This window comes from Hibiscus syriacus, unplaced genomic scaffold, assembly GCF_006381635.1.
Source record: "Hibiscus syriacus cultivar Baekdansim isolate YM2019G1 unplaced genomic scaffold, ASM638163v2 tig00112864_pilon, whole genome shotgun sequence".
NCBI lineage: Eukaryota > Viridiplantae > Streptophyta > Magnoliopsida > Malvales > Malvaceae > Hibiscus > Hibiscus syriacus.
The window spans coordinates 169,770-184,717 of record NW_024063414.1 but is presented as its reverse complement, the minus strand read 5'-3'; the positions used below and the strand labels follow the sequence as shown (position 1 = coordinate 184,717).

The 14,948-nt window shown below is 33.2% G+C and overlaps 2 pseudogenes; both read right to left on the bottom strand.

Moving 5' to 3' along the window:
* Window positions 1-328: 328 nt before the first annotated feature.
* Window positions 329-2,774, bottom strand: LOC120184309 (annotated as a pseudogene).
* Window positions 2,775-3,648: 874 nt separating this feature from the next.
* LOC120184308 lies at window positions 3,649-6,211 on the bottom strand (annotated as a pseudogene).
* Window positions 6,212-14,948: the final 8,737 nt, after the last annotated feature.

Below are 14,948 nucleotides of genomic sequence, written 5' to 3'. Positions count from 1 at the left end.
TTTCCTTTATGGTATTACCAACCTTGACTGTGTCCAAGTGCTCGCATATTCATATTTGTGCAGCAAAATTTAACCAACATATTACATATATAAGATTGAATTGATTGTTAGCTGGTTTTAATGAATGACCTATGGCTGAACATAAACATCCTGCTTTGCAGATATATATAAAACAAATTTCAAATGTTCGAATATTTATCTTTCTAAAGATAATTAAAAGAAGTTAAACTAAGAATTTCATATAAAGTACCTTCTGATTCCATCTTTGGAGCGGGAAGAGTTTAAAGACCTGTCCATTGTCCCTACATGGATCCACATTAGGCTGACATTCAGGATAATACCCAAAGCATCAAATCCCATTAATCATAGTCTTTAACCACACAATTGTCCCAAGAAACAACATGCATAGCATTAGAATCACTTTCAGCATTTCAAATCCCAGATAGTTTTCATTAAAACTATAGAGATAACAACTAGACTAATACTATTTAAGTCCTTTCATTTCTCTGGATACAGACCATGGTCCACTTACACAACTAAGAATCCTGGAACAGAGCATTAAGCTCTACATATTTCTCAACTGGTCTCTGACTTCTCCAATGCTGCCAAAAAGAAAAGGGAGAGTCAATGTAAAGGCTATAACAAACAAAGCCAGCACCAAAAATGAACTTCCATGAACAAAATGAGAGCAGCAAAGGAGACAGATAAATTACTGTTGTAGTTCAGAAGCTTCTCGATGAGGTCCACATGATCATTAGCATTCTCCTACAGCAATAACGAACTAATCCCAAAGCATCAAGAGCATCTCTGCAGGTCAAAAAAAATTCACAGTTTATTCTCTGCAATATCATTCCAAGCGTTGATGCCTTGGATGAGTTCCATAAATGAAGTCTATGGTTCATAGAACAGCAATACTACATAAATTTGATTATGTTTCACATCAACCTGCAACATAATACTATCAAATACATGCTTTGTCTCTCGGATGCATTTACTGATGTTTCAACAATGGAAATGGTACAAAAGTCGATGTGCATGAATAACTTAACCACACAATAGTGAAATGATTCAGAAATGGCTTCCTCCTCCTGCGGATTTCTACAAATTCAATGTTGATGGTGCTGTCACAAAGGATGGGATGGCTGGTGGCATTGGGGGAATTCTTAAAGATTCAAATGGTTCCACTTTAATGTCGTTTTCGGAAAGTGTTGGATCTGGTCCTCCTCCATTGGCAGAATTGAAGGCGATTAGGAAAGCAACTGAAATTTTCTTTTCCTCGGGTTGGTCTAATAAAGGGAGATTGATTCTGGAAACTGACAGCAAAACAGCTGTTGATTGGATACAGTCGCCTTCTTCTGCACCTGTGTATTTAGTAATCCAATTAAGGATATTGAGCTTTTTGTATTGTCTAGGGCGTCGATAGTTAAGTTAATTCCTAGGGGTTGTAATTGGGAGGCTGATAAGTTAGCTAGAGAAGGGGTTGGTTGACTGGGTAGTTCTATTGAGGATGTTTTTTGGCATTTTTAGGGGATAGTCTTTTCTATTGTAATGCGAAGGCATATTGTTGTATGAATTTTATAGCAATAAAATAAGGTACTCTTTTCCTCCTTCCGCTAGTTGTTCCTTACCTCTTCGAAAGGATCAATTATGAAGGGGTTTTTAATGAGACCTCCAACTTTTATAAAAAAAAAAGAAATGATTCAGATGTCAAATTGCTGAAAGGCAATTAGGATTGATTTATTATTTAGCTAAAGCATTCCTTTTTTTACCAATATATTCCTCAACTTCCATAACTTTCAACTTCCCTTAGCAATCAAGCAATCTAGTTTCTCCATATTTCCTCCTTAAATCACCCAGTTCCCAATCTCAACCTTGTAAGAGTTTTCCCTACGAGCTAATTTTCCAAAAAGTACTAGCACCTCGTTCTTTAAACCAAACTCTTACCTCACGAAGAACCTAATTTGGGTGTTTCTGATCACACAAATCATAAGACATGCAAATTAGCCAAAGAAGGGCAAAAAAAACTTGGAGAAAGGCTTTCTGTTTAGCACAAAGGCAAAGTCATCTCCTAGTGTATGAATCCTTTGAGTAAGATTAGTAGCACAGTAATTGAGAACATGACCGTTTCCATTAAAAAAAATGAGCATATTAATTGACAACATGCATCAAATTGTACACAGCTGAGTTAGAGGTAAAAGGCAAAGATGTTTGGCTATTTAGGTTTAAGCAGGCGCATATAAATCTTAAGCAACTAGAGCACCCAAATTAAAGCGTCCTTAAAGTGCTCCTAAAGATATCGATCAAGCAGTTGCAATAAAAAAGTTAAGACCCAGATAACAGCAACAAACACAAACCTAATCGAATCACCAGAAAACAAGTTTTAGGCACAAGAGATAATTATTCATAAAAAAAAACACTTAATTCCTTCAAAACTATTAAAATAGTGAGACTGGCATTATCACAAACCCTTCGGTATAGTCGGCCTGGAGAAGATCAAGATAAGTGTCCCATTTGTTACCAATGACCTACAAAAATAACCAAACCAAACTTGCGATTTAAGAAACAAACAAAGTAAGCGAAACCCTAAAATTAAGTTGAAAGAAAGGAAATCAAGGGAAAGTACCTTTCCGCAGGTGAAGCAACGAACTGGGATGATCATCTTGCTCGGCTACGTGTTGGTCTTGACGTTGAAGTTTGCCCTATCTCTCTCGGATTGCTCACCTTCCAATTTATACTACTACTCGCACCCTAAAAGCTTCTCACGGGGATTTTAACTTTGCCCAGTAGCGCGGCCGTCCCGTTTCACACAAATACCGTTGCATCGAAACTACGTCGTTTTGTAAAATTTTAGGTTAAATATGCTCTAAACTCCTGTCCCATTCCAACTCTTTTATTAGGAGGGTGTACACAATTTGATTTGATAAATTTTTAACAATTTATCGAATTTCAGTTCAGTTAGCTTGATTTTTGGTTTTTTATATTAACTATGATTTTTAGATTTTGTATTTTTTTGATAAAATAGTTTTATTTTATTACCCTACATTATTTAATAAAAATTTAAAATATTCTTCATAAACATTTCTTAAAAATTTAATTTATTTATTTTGGTTACATTTCCGAATGCTCGGAGCTTTTCTCTGGCTAATCCACACCGGTTATGTCGCACATTTAATTTTAATGGGTAAATCTTTCAACGAGAATTTTTTGCATACACAAAAACTCGAAATCGATGCATACTTAAACGATATCAAGTTTTTTACTACTTTAACAAATCCCGTTGATTAAAAATTTGAAATTTTAAATAAATAGGAAATAAATAATAATTGGTATATAATGGTTTTAAATTATTTCACTATTTTTCTAACCAACATCATCATTTAACATTGCCCAACTCTTCACCTACCTTTGGGGCTTTCAGCTTTGGCTTAACAATTTAAACCATTTAATATTTGGAAACCACTTTTCTTCGAACACTTTAATGGACAAAAACATCAAGGCACGGGCAACACCACCAAGCATTTGTACACAACCAACAGACAAAAAGTAAGACAGGGGTGGCTTGGGAGATTGAAAAAAGGAAGCTTTTTGCCAACATCATTTCAAGGGAACGGGTATACTCTGAGAAAGGAAGGTGGGATAAGCTGGATGTCACACACAACGAAAGGGTATTATATTTTTCATCTTCCAAAGAATTTTGCTTCCCAGTTTTAGGATAAGTACACTTGGACACCAGCAATTTTCATTACCTGACATACAGGACAAACTTTGATTGATAAATCACAGTCCTTACATAAGCATAGATGCCTACACGGCATCACTAAAATGGATACCTCCTTGGCTTTGCAAGCTCTGCAAACAATGTGTTCATTCATCGAACTGGAAACGCCTTTTGCAGCACCTGAGAAAGTTGTTCGGATCGATGTATGAGGCAGCATCATCGACTTCACTGTCTCCGAAGCCTTCCTTCACCTGTTGAGGGTGCGAGATTACTTGCTGAAGGTTGCTCTTCAACAAGTTAACAACCGACTCGTTGTATTTTGCTCTATAATGCCAATTTTGAGCTTCTGCAGTCACCTGCTTTATTCTCTCAACCAGTTCCCTATTCTTGTTGTTCACAGTCTCCAACTCTACGTCCTTCTCCCTAAGCTTCTTGCAGATGCCTTTCTCGATGGCAGCAAGGAAAGAAGTCATGTGTTTCTGCTTCATGTCTCTTATTCCCTTTGTCAGGTTCTCTTCCTATTAAGAGAATAAAATGAACCAAAAGTTAAAAAATCATGCCAACAAATTTAAGACAATATCCAATTACATAGTTATATTATAAACCTTTTTATTAGAATAATGTGACTGATAATCAATGAAACCCCTGATAAAGAGAGATAACAAATAAAGGAGGCATTTTATTTTATTGGAATGCATCAGATTGTATCAAAATAATACCTGAATTTTGATGTACTGATCAAACTCCTGTTTCTGACGATCAAGTTCACTTCTAATGTTGTCATCAAGTGACAAGATCATCAATGGTTCTTGTGTCATGCTTCCACCACCAGATGTCACAGTTGAATTTCGCTCATCATCATCATATGATAGCCGCAAGCCGGTTGAGATGGCATTGGGATTTGGAATGTTAGCAGTACAATCAACTTCCTCTTTACAAACGTTGTAATTCAACGAGATTTGTAGCTTTCGCTGCCTTTGAATATCTTCTGTTTCTCTGCCTCTTTTATTGGGTCGAATCATGGAAGTGAGATGTTCATTTCCAAAATAATTCACAGGATCAACATTGCACCCGACCGGCACTGAAGGTTTTAAAAAATTATGAATCAGAACTGAAAATTTGAGAGGATGCCAAAATATGGCAGTGAAAGAAATAACTTAAAAAAATCTAATTGCAAGGTTAACTTAGCTTCCAAATAACTGCAACTGGTTTGATGCTTAGCCTGATTCTGATTTGAAGATGATTCTCATCCAGTAAAATGGGAAGCACAGGATTACCGTTGTTGCCTCCTAACATTCTCCTTATAAAACCTAAATTACTGAGATTTCTATAGCTCTTTGATGAATACCCACAGCTGAAAATTTGCCTGCCCAAGAAAAGGAAAATACAGTTTAGACTCCAAATTATAAATAAGGAATTGATGAAGTACAAATACAGAACGATGAGTCTAGTAAAAGGGTTTATCGTCTTCATCTTCGATACCGTCACAATGCAATGTCAGATTATAATCGGCATTAACGAGAAATAAGATTCCATACAAAAATGTTAACACAAAAAATACACCACTAATACATGTACAATCTATATATTCCTTATATTAGATTCAAAATAAATGGAATAATTCCAACAATAACACCACAAGGATCATCACACGGCTTATCCGGCGAAAGTTCAAGCACGTGAATGCTCGCAAACCCCCATATTATATCAAATATCTTTAGAATTCAACCACAAAGGTGACAAACAAACACTTAGGGGGAGATCAGTTTCGTAAAGTTCTACTTCTACCTCAGTAAAGAAAATTCTACACGGTGGTAAGGGTAAATAAAAGATCACGCAAATGCCTTGGTGAAGGTCTCGAAGATCAGCTTGAAAAAAAGAAAAGAGAAGGACTGAATAAATGGATATTGCTTCCTAAAAAAATACCACTGTCTTCAAAAAAGCAAAAGGGTTTCTTTGTCTATATAGAAATTCCATGACATTCAATTATACAACCAAAGTTAAAACCCGGACAAAGAAGAAGCTTGGGAATTGATTGCGGGAAAGAAAAAATATTGAGGTGAAAGAAATACAAAACAAAATCAAACCCAGAGATACGAATCCAGTTCTGATCTCTCTGACGATTCGGATGAAACAATTAAAAAAAACCGGAAAAAATTACCTGCGCGAGATGAAAGCACTATCGATTTCGATTCCCACAAAAAGCAACGACCCAGATCCTGCAATTTCAAAACCGATCCTCAAGTACCCAGAAAAGAAGAAGTGAAACCCATAAACAAAACACAATAAATAGCACAAAAATAGCGAGTCAATAAGAAACGTACCTCCAAATGTAACGTTTACGGAGACGAAATCAAAGAGACGACCCGATCATTAAGGATCCGAGAGAATCGGGCTCAAAAAAAAATCAAAGAAAGATTAAAAGAGAAAACAAAGCGAAGAAACGAACGGTTCGAGAAAGCAGAAGAAGATAAATAAGAACGAAAAAAGAGAAAAAGAAGACGAATAGGCAACGCAGAGTGTGGGGGGAGTTGAAGAAAGCATAGAATTATTGAAAATAAATAAAATAATGGGTGGTACAAACAATGTAGGGTGAGGAAAGCAAAGTTTTGTTTTTTTTGGTTTTCTAAAGTAATGAATTTTGAAGTTACCGAAGATCACTGCGGCAGTTCGCCAGTTTTTTTCAAGGTTTTGTTTGGGTAAATTCATTTAAACAAAAAATCAATTAAATCGGTAGTTTCGTTAGGTAGGCCAGCCAATTCCGTAACTTAAATGGAACTTCCATTTCTTTTTCCCATAATTTTTAATTGCGCAATAATACTTTTAATATTAAAAAAAATATCACTTTGATCTTATTTTTAAGAGTTAATTATATCATATGTCCCTAAATTATGGTCCTCATTTCAAATTTGTCCTTAAACTTTTGAATATTCCAATTTCATCCTCAAACTATGACTCTCATTCTAAATTAGTCCTTAAATTTTTTAACATTCTAAATTTATAGCGATGGGCACGGGACGGGTCAGGCCGGGTTTTTGGCCACCCCGACATGAAAACATATATGTAAAACTAGACCCCGCCCCGTCTCGAGGAATTTTGATTTCTTTTCACGCCCCGAACCCAACCCGATTTTTAAACTAAAACCCCGACCCTGACCCGATCTAAATATACTAATATTTTAAAAATAATTAAAATAATATATTTTAGAATAATATATTTATAACTATTTATTATATTTAAACTATAAATTAATATATTTTATAATATCTTTATATTTTTATAATTAAATAATATTTAAATAATATAAAAATAAAAATTCTTTAAAATATTAATTATAATATTTATATACTAAAATGGAAAAAAAAACTAAATATTAGGTATGATTTGAAAAATTGAAAGTTTAGGTACTAAAACGGACCAAAACTGATAGTTTATGTACTAAATGCACAATTTTTCCTTAAATTCAAAATTAATTACTGTATTTATAAAACCGATTAACTGTTAAATTGGTCGAATTCAACTAAAATGATGTATGTTCAATCCACAAAGTAAATCGATATGTTTTGAACGTGAAATTAATTTTGTTATTAATTGATAGTGTATTTATTAATTACATATACATAATAAAAGTAATAAAATATTTAGTTGCAAATAGCCACTAATTATATATATACTCAACAAATTACAAATTATAAGATATTTGAATGAGATTTGTTTTTATAAAATAATAGTTTATTTGGCAACATTCGTGTATATGCTTGCACTTGTGTTTATAAATCAATATTTATACTTCTAGTACTTGAAGAATATATATAGATATACATAAGAGGTGAAATTAATTTGATACACGCAATCCACTTTCTTATATATATATAAAAGTATCTTAATAAATCTATTGAGTGATTTCGATAGTTAAAGACTTTGAAATATTAAATAATTCGTCAATAATTGAAAAAAAATGAACAAATAATATATTGTAACCGTCTCAATCATTTATTTTAAAATATTTTAATTTTAATTACTAAATTTTTAAACCTAAAGGTTAAATTATGTATTTAGTACCTAAACTATCAGTTTTAGTCTATTTTAGTACCTAAACTTTTATTATTTTTTTTCAAAATCATACATAAAATTTAGTTTTGTTCCATTTTAGTACAACTGTTTAAAATTTAATGTTAAGTTTTGAATTATTTTTGAAAGTTTAGGTACTAAAACGGGAAAAAACTGATAGTTTAGGTATCAAACACATTAAGTTTTTAATAGTGGAGAACTAAAATGAAACAAAAATTAAACATTATGTATGGTTTTGAAAAACTTGAAAGTTAGGTACTAAAACGGACAAAAACTAATAGTTTTGGTACTAAATGCATAGTTCACCCAAAATTAAATTAGATAAATGTCAAGTTTTAGAAAGGGTAAACTGCACATTTAGTACATAAACTATCAATTTTGATATGTTTTAATACCTAAACTTTCATTTTTTTTAAACTTAGCCTTAAATTTTGAACGAGATATTAAAATAAAACAAAAACTAAATTTTAAGTATAATTTTTAAAAAATAAAAATAAAAATATTAATAATTTAAATACATAATTTATCATTTATCTTAACAAATTCGGTTTAGCGCTACCTGAAATATTGAGTAATAACAATGTTGTAGGTGGAAATCATGAAGAAAATATTAAAAAATTTGGCAACCGACAAACTTAGCTTGTCGGTTTGTGTCGATACAAATTAAAAATGTATCGATCCATAGCAATATAACAGGTAAAAATATGATAAAACCGGTAAAGCGCTACCGGATATATTGAAAGTGTCGAAGTTATAGCGCCTAAAAGGTGTCGATACTTTATAAAAATGTGTCGATCCATAGCAATATAACAGGTAATAATATGACAAAACAGGTCTCGAAATGATAAAACCGGTAAAAAGCTACCGGATATATTGAAAGTGTCGAGAAGAAGTTATAGCGCCTGAAAAGTGTCGATACTTTATACAAATGTATCGATCCATAGTAATATATCCGGTAATAATATGACAAAAGAGGTCTCGAAATGATAAACCGGTAAAAGATACCGAATATATTTAAAGTGTCATAAATTAATATAAGTATCGACACTTTCGTAATTTAAAAGAGAAGAAATTATAGCGCCTAAAAAGTGTCGATACTTTAAGAAAATGTATCGATCCATAACAATATAATAGGTAAAAATATGATAAAACCGGTATCGAAATGAAAAAACCGGTAAAGCGCTACCGGTTATGTTGAAAGTGTCGGTACTTTAATAAGTACGCGTAAACAAGTATCGACACTTTAAGAGAAATAGGTAAATATCCTCTCGAAAGTATCGACACTTCACATAAAGTATAGACACTAGTAATTATATCGATTAAATATAAATAACATATCCGGTGTAAATATAAAGGCATAGCTAAATTTCCTCTGAAAATAGATAGAGTTTTTGAAATCGAAGCGAATTGTTGTGCATTTCAGAAGGCGTTTCTACGTTGAAGTTTGTTTTGTTTGTTGCTGCATTTCAAATCGAAAGGTACGTTGTTGAAACCCTAGTTTTTTATTATTACAGTAATTAGGGTTTTTATGTGTTGTTGTTTGGGGTTTTCAAAGTAAAAAAGCATTTGGACCGATTACATGTAGGCGTTTCTACGTGAAGTTTGTTTGTTTGTTGCTGCATTTCAAATCGAAAGGTACGTTGTTGAAACCCTAGTTTTTTATTATTACAGTAATTAGGGTTTTTATGTGTTGTTGTTTGGGGTTTTCAAAGTAAAAAAGCATTTGGGACCGATTACATGTAGAAAGTGATCTTCTAGGTAGATGATAAATATCTATACTTTTATTTAATATTATAGGTAGAAAATGATATTATAGGTTGTATAAATGTGCCGATACTTTGAGTATTGAGTGTTCCCATTCGTTTGAAGGAAATAGGGAGGTTTGGAACGTTATTATATAATATTATAGGTAGAAAATAAATATGGATACCTGTATATAATATTATAGGTAGAAAATGATATTTGAGGTTTGTATAAATGTGCCGATACTTGTTGTAGTAGCCATTCAAATTCTATTGAAGACCAACCATTTTACCACAAGAGTGGTTATCGATTTTTGTATACAAGTATTTGATTTGATTTGCATAAACTGATATATGAAGGAAAAATGAAGTCAATTGGTAGAAAGCAACCAATGGGTGGAAAGCAACCAAAGGGTGGATATATGTACTTCTAGTAAGTATCAATTTCTTTTTGTTATTATTGTTGAAATGGTAATTGGATTAAAGTATTTAGGAACTTTAAATTGATTACAAATTTTAAATGTTGACAGTATGGACGAATGTAAAAGGATGAAGGAAGATGGTACATACAGCGGTTCGGTATGTAAAATGAAATTGACATTGAGTATTATTTAGCGTTAATGTATTGATTAAGAAACGTTTATGCTTAATATTAGGTGAAAAAAGATGTGAGGTCGAAATGGAATTCGATGAGTGATGCTCAAAAGGAACCTTACATCACACTGTCAATGAATGATAGTAAAGAATACAAAGAACGGAGGAAAGCACATGAAAAGAAGGTATTCATTAAACTTGTAAATACGTTGATACAAGATATATAAGAACAATAACATTATATATTGTTAAAAAATGTAGGATGTGTCGACAATGTGCAGCATAAAAAGGGTGTATTCATTAATTGAACACCTTAAAAAGAATGATCAGTTGAATGTGCTGAGTGAAATGAGGTTTGGATCATTGATAGGAGTAAAGGATCGACCAATTCATAGGGAATTGTGTCGATCCTTGATGGAGCAATTTGATGTCAAACAATGTATTGCTAAATATGGCGATTATTCATTCCCTCTGGGGGTATCGACTGCTGCAGCCGTCTTGGGGGTACAAAACAAAGGCAAAAGTGTTGTAGAAGTCTGTAGGAGTAAGAACTGGAAAGCACTTGCCTCCAAATATGGTTTGAATCATAAGGTGACATATACTGAAGTTGAAGAGGATATCAAAAGTGGATCTTACCAGGGGGATGAGCTGAAGGCCCGAGTTCTATTATACCTTGCCGGGATATTTCTTTGTCCAACGGGTGATACGTCAATGAACAAGGACAATATGAAGCTCATTTGCGATGAAGGCTTGAAGGGTGAATTCAATTGGGCTGAATATGTCCATTCGAGATTGATTGAATCAATAATCACCTCTCAAAAGGGCAGCCAGATATACCTCAAAGGGTGCATAGCAATCTTAGAGGTAACTGAGTTGAAAAATATTTTTGTTTTTTATATAAAATGATGGTATAGTTATTATATAAAATGATTAATTTTATTATAAATGCAGGTTGCACTGTTCGATTATTGGTCGGGCTGTGATAGTTTGTCGGCTTATGAAAGACGCGGAGTGGCACGCATCCGTGCATGGGGGAAGGAAGAGGTGGTAAGAGTGATGGTGAAGTTGAAGGTGGATAGACCAATGAAGCTAGAAATGGTAATAAATGAAATTAAATAATATTAATAATATAATCAATTCTTAATACAAATTTAATTTTGAAGGTTATTTTCAAGGACGTAGAGGAGGCAGAGGAGAGGGAAGTAGATATGGTTGGAGGGGTGGATGAATGTCAGGGGGATTACGGTCAGGGAAAACAGAGTAAATTCGACATTTTGATGTCTGAATTGGTTGATATTAAAAAAATCGTTTTTGATATTCATCAAAGACAATCAAGAGTCAAAGAGACACATGAAAGGCATAAGATGGAAGTGGAAGGAAATATAGATGTATTGGTGAAAAAAGTTGAGGTGTTGAGTGGTGAAGTTAATATGTTGACAGGTGCAAAAATTGATGGAGTTGTCAAGGAGGTTGTGGAAATAAGGAGTGAACTTTTGGGGGTGAAGGAGGTGGTTCAGAAAAACTTGGATGAATGGGGGAAATTGAAGGGTGAAATAAAAGAGATGAAGAGATATGTAGAGAAAAAATACGATGAACTGAGAAAATTTGAAGAAGAAAAGATGGAGGAAGAAGAAAAGATGGAGGAAATGAGGAGAAAGGATGTCACTAATATCTATACACCGGAGAGTGTTATAGATGCATATTTGGATTCGGAATGTTCTGCACCCCAGAAGAAGAAGAAGAAGGTAAGTTGAATAAAAGATAACTTAATTTGATTTTTATCATGTTGTTGTGACACAAATTTGTATGCAAAATTATAGGTTGTAAAAGCAGATATTCCAATCGAATTGAACCGGTCGAAGCTGCAATTTGTGATTATTTATGGAATAGTGGGTTAGAATTGGGGTGAGTCACTTATATTGCTTTGTGAGTGATATTTAAATATTTCATGAAAAGATATTAATCATGAAAAGATATTAATCCTAATGATTCATACAAATATATTGTAATCTCAATGGGAAATCAATACGCACAAGTATTTGACGTTGCAACGTTGAAGCCTATGGAATGGGTTGGCGATGTGGTAAGTAGAAATCAATTAAAAGACAAAACCTATTCAATATGTTCTGATTGTGTAATTAATTTTGTTAGGCTTTGATTTGCTCGCCTGGACAGTATGCTACAATTCTAAAAAGTTAGGCCGGATGATTGGCTACATTCCATACCACTTAGCGGTGAGTTAAATTAATAAGTGTTGAAAAGTAATGTTACAGACGGTAAATTAATAATGATTGTCGTGTAATTGCAGAAACAGGCGTTGGACAACAACGGTAATGTTGAGGGTATTGCGAGCTTTTGGGGTGCCATGTTGCCTAACTATATGAAATTCACCAACTGTGAGAAGGTAAGACACCATACAAATAGGCATAAATGATGTTTTGGGATATATAATGTTGAATTTTGTCAAATTGTGTGTGAAATTTGTTGCAGATCATGATTACAATAAACTACAATAATTCACATTGGTATCTGTTGGTGTTGGATATGAAAAAACATATTGGAACTGTATATGATAGTCTGTTTAAATCTGAAGCAGCTAAACAGAGAGTGAATGATGCCAAGAGATTGGTATATGAAATGAAATTATGTAAATTATAATGCATAATTTGTTTGGATCATAACTTCATATTTTTTAATGCAGATGAAAAGATTAGATAATTATAATGAGAAATACATTTGGGTAGAAGCATGTGGCTCTCTAGGAAAAGTCCCCTTGCAAAGATTCAAATTCGTGGAGCATAAGATGATCGAACAATTGAATGGATATGATTGCGACATCTATGTGATGATGTGGATGGAATCGATCGGTTCTAGCGGGGCTACTGGTGATTTTGTAAGTAGAATTAAAAATTAGTTTGCCGTTACATTGTTAAAAGTCGTAGATTGAATGTTGTGGTTTACAATACTTAACGTATTGACAATTTGAATAAGGTTGTTGGAGAATGGGATCGTATGCAAATATTAAACGATCTCGTATGCCACAATCAAAATCAACTAAGAGAGAAGATGACAAAAGCTGCCATGCTACACAAGGATAACAAAAGGAAGGGATGATGTAAATGTAGGGTTCATTTTGTATACGATTTATAATTTTGTATGTGAATGTAATTATGTATGAGACGGGAAAAGTTATTAATTGGTTGTTGTACATGTTTCTTATACACAGTAGGATTCTGCATTATTCCAAGTGTCACTAACATAATTGTCATCATGTGCGGGACTGAATGGCCATTCCATATCTAGGTATGTTCAATAACAACAAAATGCAATAACTTTAAAGTAATAGGTAAATTTACAATGTAGGTGGTAAAAATAGAAAATAACACTGAAAAGATTAATAAACACAGATTTGATTCCAACATTTTGTCCAAGTATACCGGTTTATGAGAAAACTGGTGTACATAAAGTATCGACACTTGTTTAATTTGTGTCGATCCCAAAAATATCGAGAACCATAATTATAATGTAATAGGTAAATTATCAATCTAACCGGTCTAAATACACCGGTTTATGAGAAAACAGGTGTACATAAAGTATCGACACTTGTTTAATTTGTGTCGATCCCATACTTTGTGTCCAGAATGATTTCTTTACCAAGTGCATGGAAATGTGTCGATACATTTATAAAACGTATCGATCCCAAAAACATGGAGACCCATAACTATAATGTAATAGGTAAATTATCAATCTAACCGGTCTAAATACACCGGTTTATGAGAAAACAGGTGTACATGAAGTATCGACACTTTTTAAATTTGTGTCGATACTTTGTGTCCAAAATGATTTCCTTACCAAGGTCACCATAATGTGTCGATACATGTATAAAAAGTATCGATCCCAAAAACATCGAGACCCATAATTATAATATAATAGGTAAATTATCAATCTAACCGGTCTAAATACACTGGTTTATGAGAAAACAGGTGTACATGAAGTATCGACACTTTTTTAATTTGTGTCGATACTTTGTGTCCAGAATGATTTCCTTACCAAGGTCACCATAATGTGTCGATACATGTATAAAAAGTATCGATCCCAAAAACTTCGAGACCCATAATTATAATGTAATAGGTAAATTATCAATCTAACCGGTCTAAATACACCGGTTTATGAGAAAACAGGTGTACATGAAGTATCAACACTTTTTTAATTTGTGTCGATACTTTGTGTCCAGAATTTAAATGGTCAAAAAGTACACACAAAAGTGTCGATACATTTATAAAAAGTATCGATCCTAAAACAATGAAATTCATAATTTGAATGTAATAGGTCATTTTGCAATGTAACCGGTACAAATATACCTATTTAATTTTAAACAGGTCATCATAATGTATCGACACATTTTATAGTTGTGTCGATACATTTTTAAATTACTCGCATTTTTTTCATTCATTATTTATATGATACAAACTCAAATCAAAAACCCTAAACCTTACTAAACCTAAACCTAAAGGCAGAAGAGAACTTATCGACTCCGACGAATACCAGTGTTCATAACAGTTACGATCAGATATTCAGGTAAATTTGTCGATATTTTTCCATAAATTAGGGTTTGTTTGATTTACAGATTGGTCACTTTTGTTTCCTTAATGTGTTTGTGTTCCAATGTAACAACATCCACACCAAAAATGGCTCCAAAACGTAAGCGTTAGAATCGGGGTTCTTCTCAACCCACCTCTTCTCAACCCACCTCTTCTGAGGATATCAGGTCGTTCGACACTGAGAACTTTAGATCCGATGCGGAGAAAAAAATATGGCAAAGG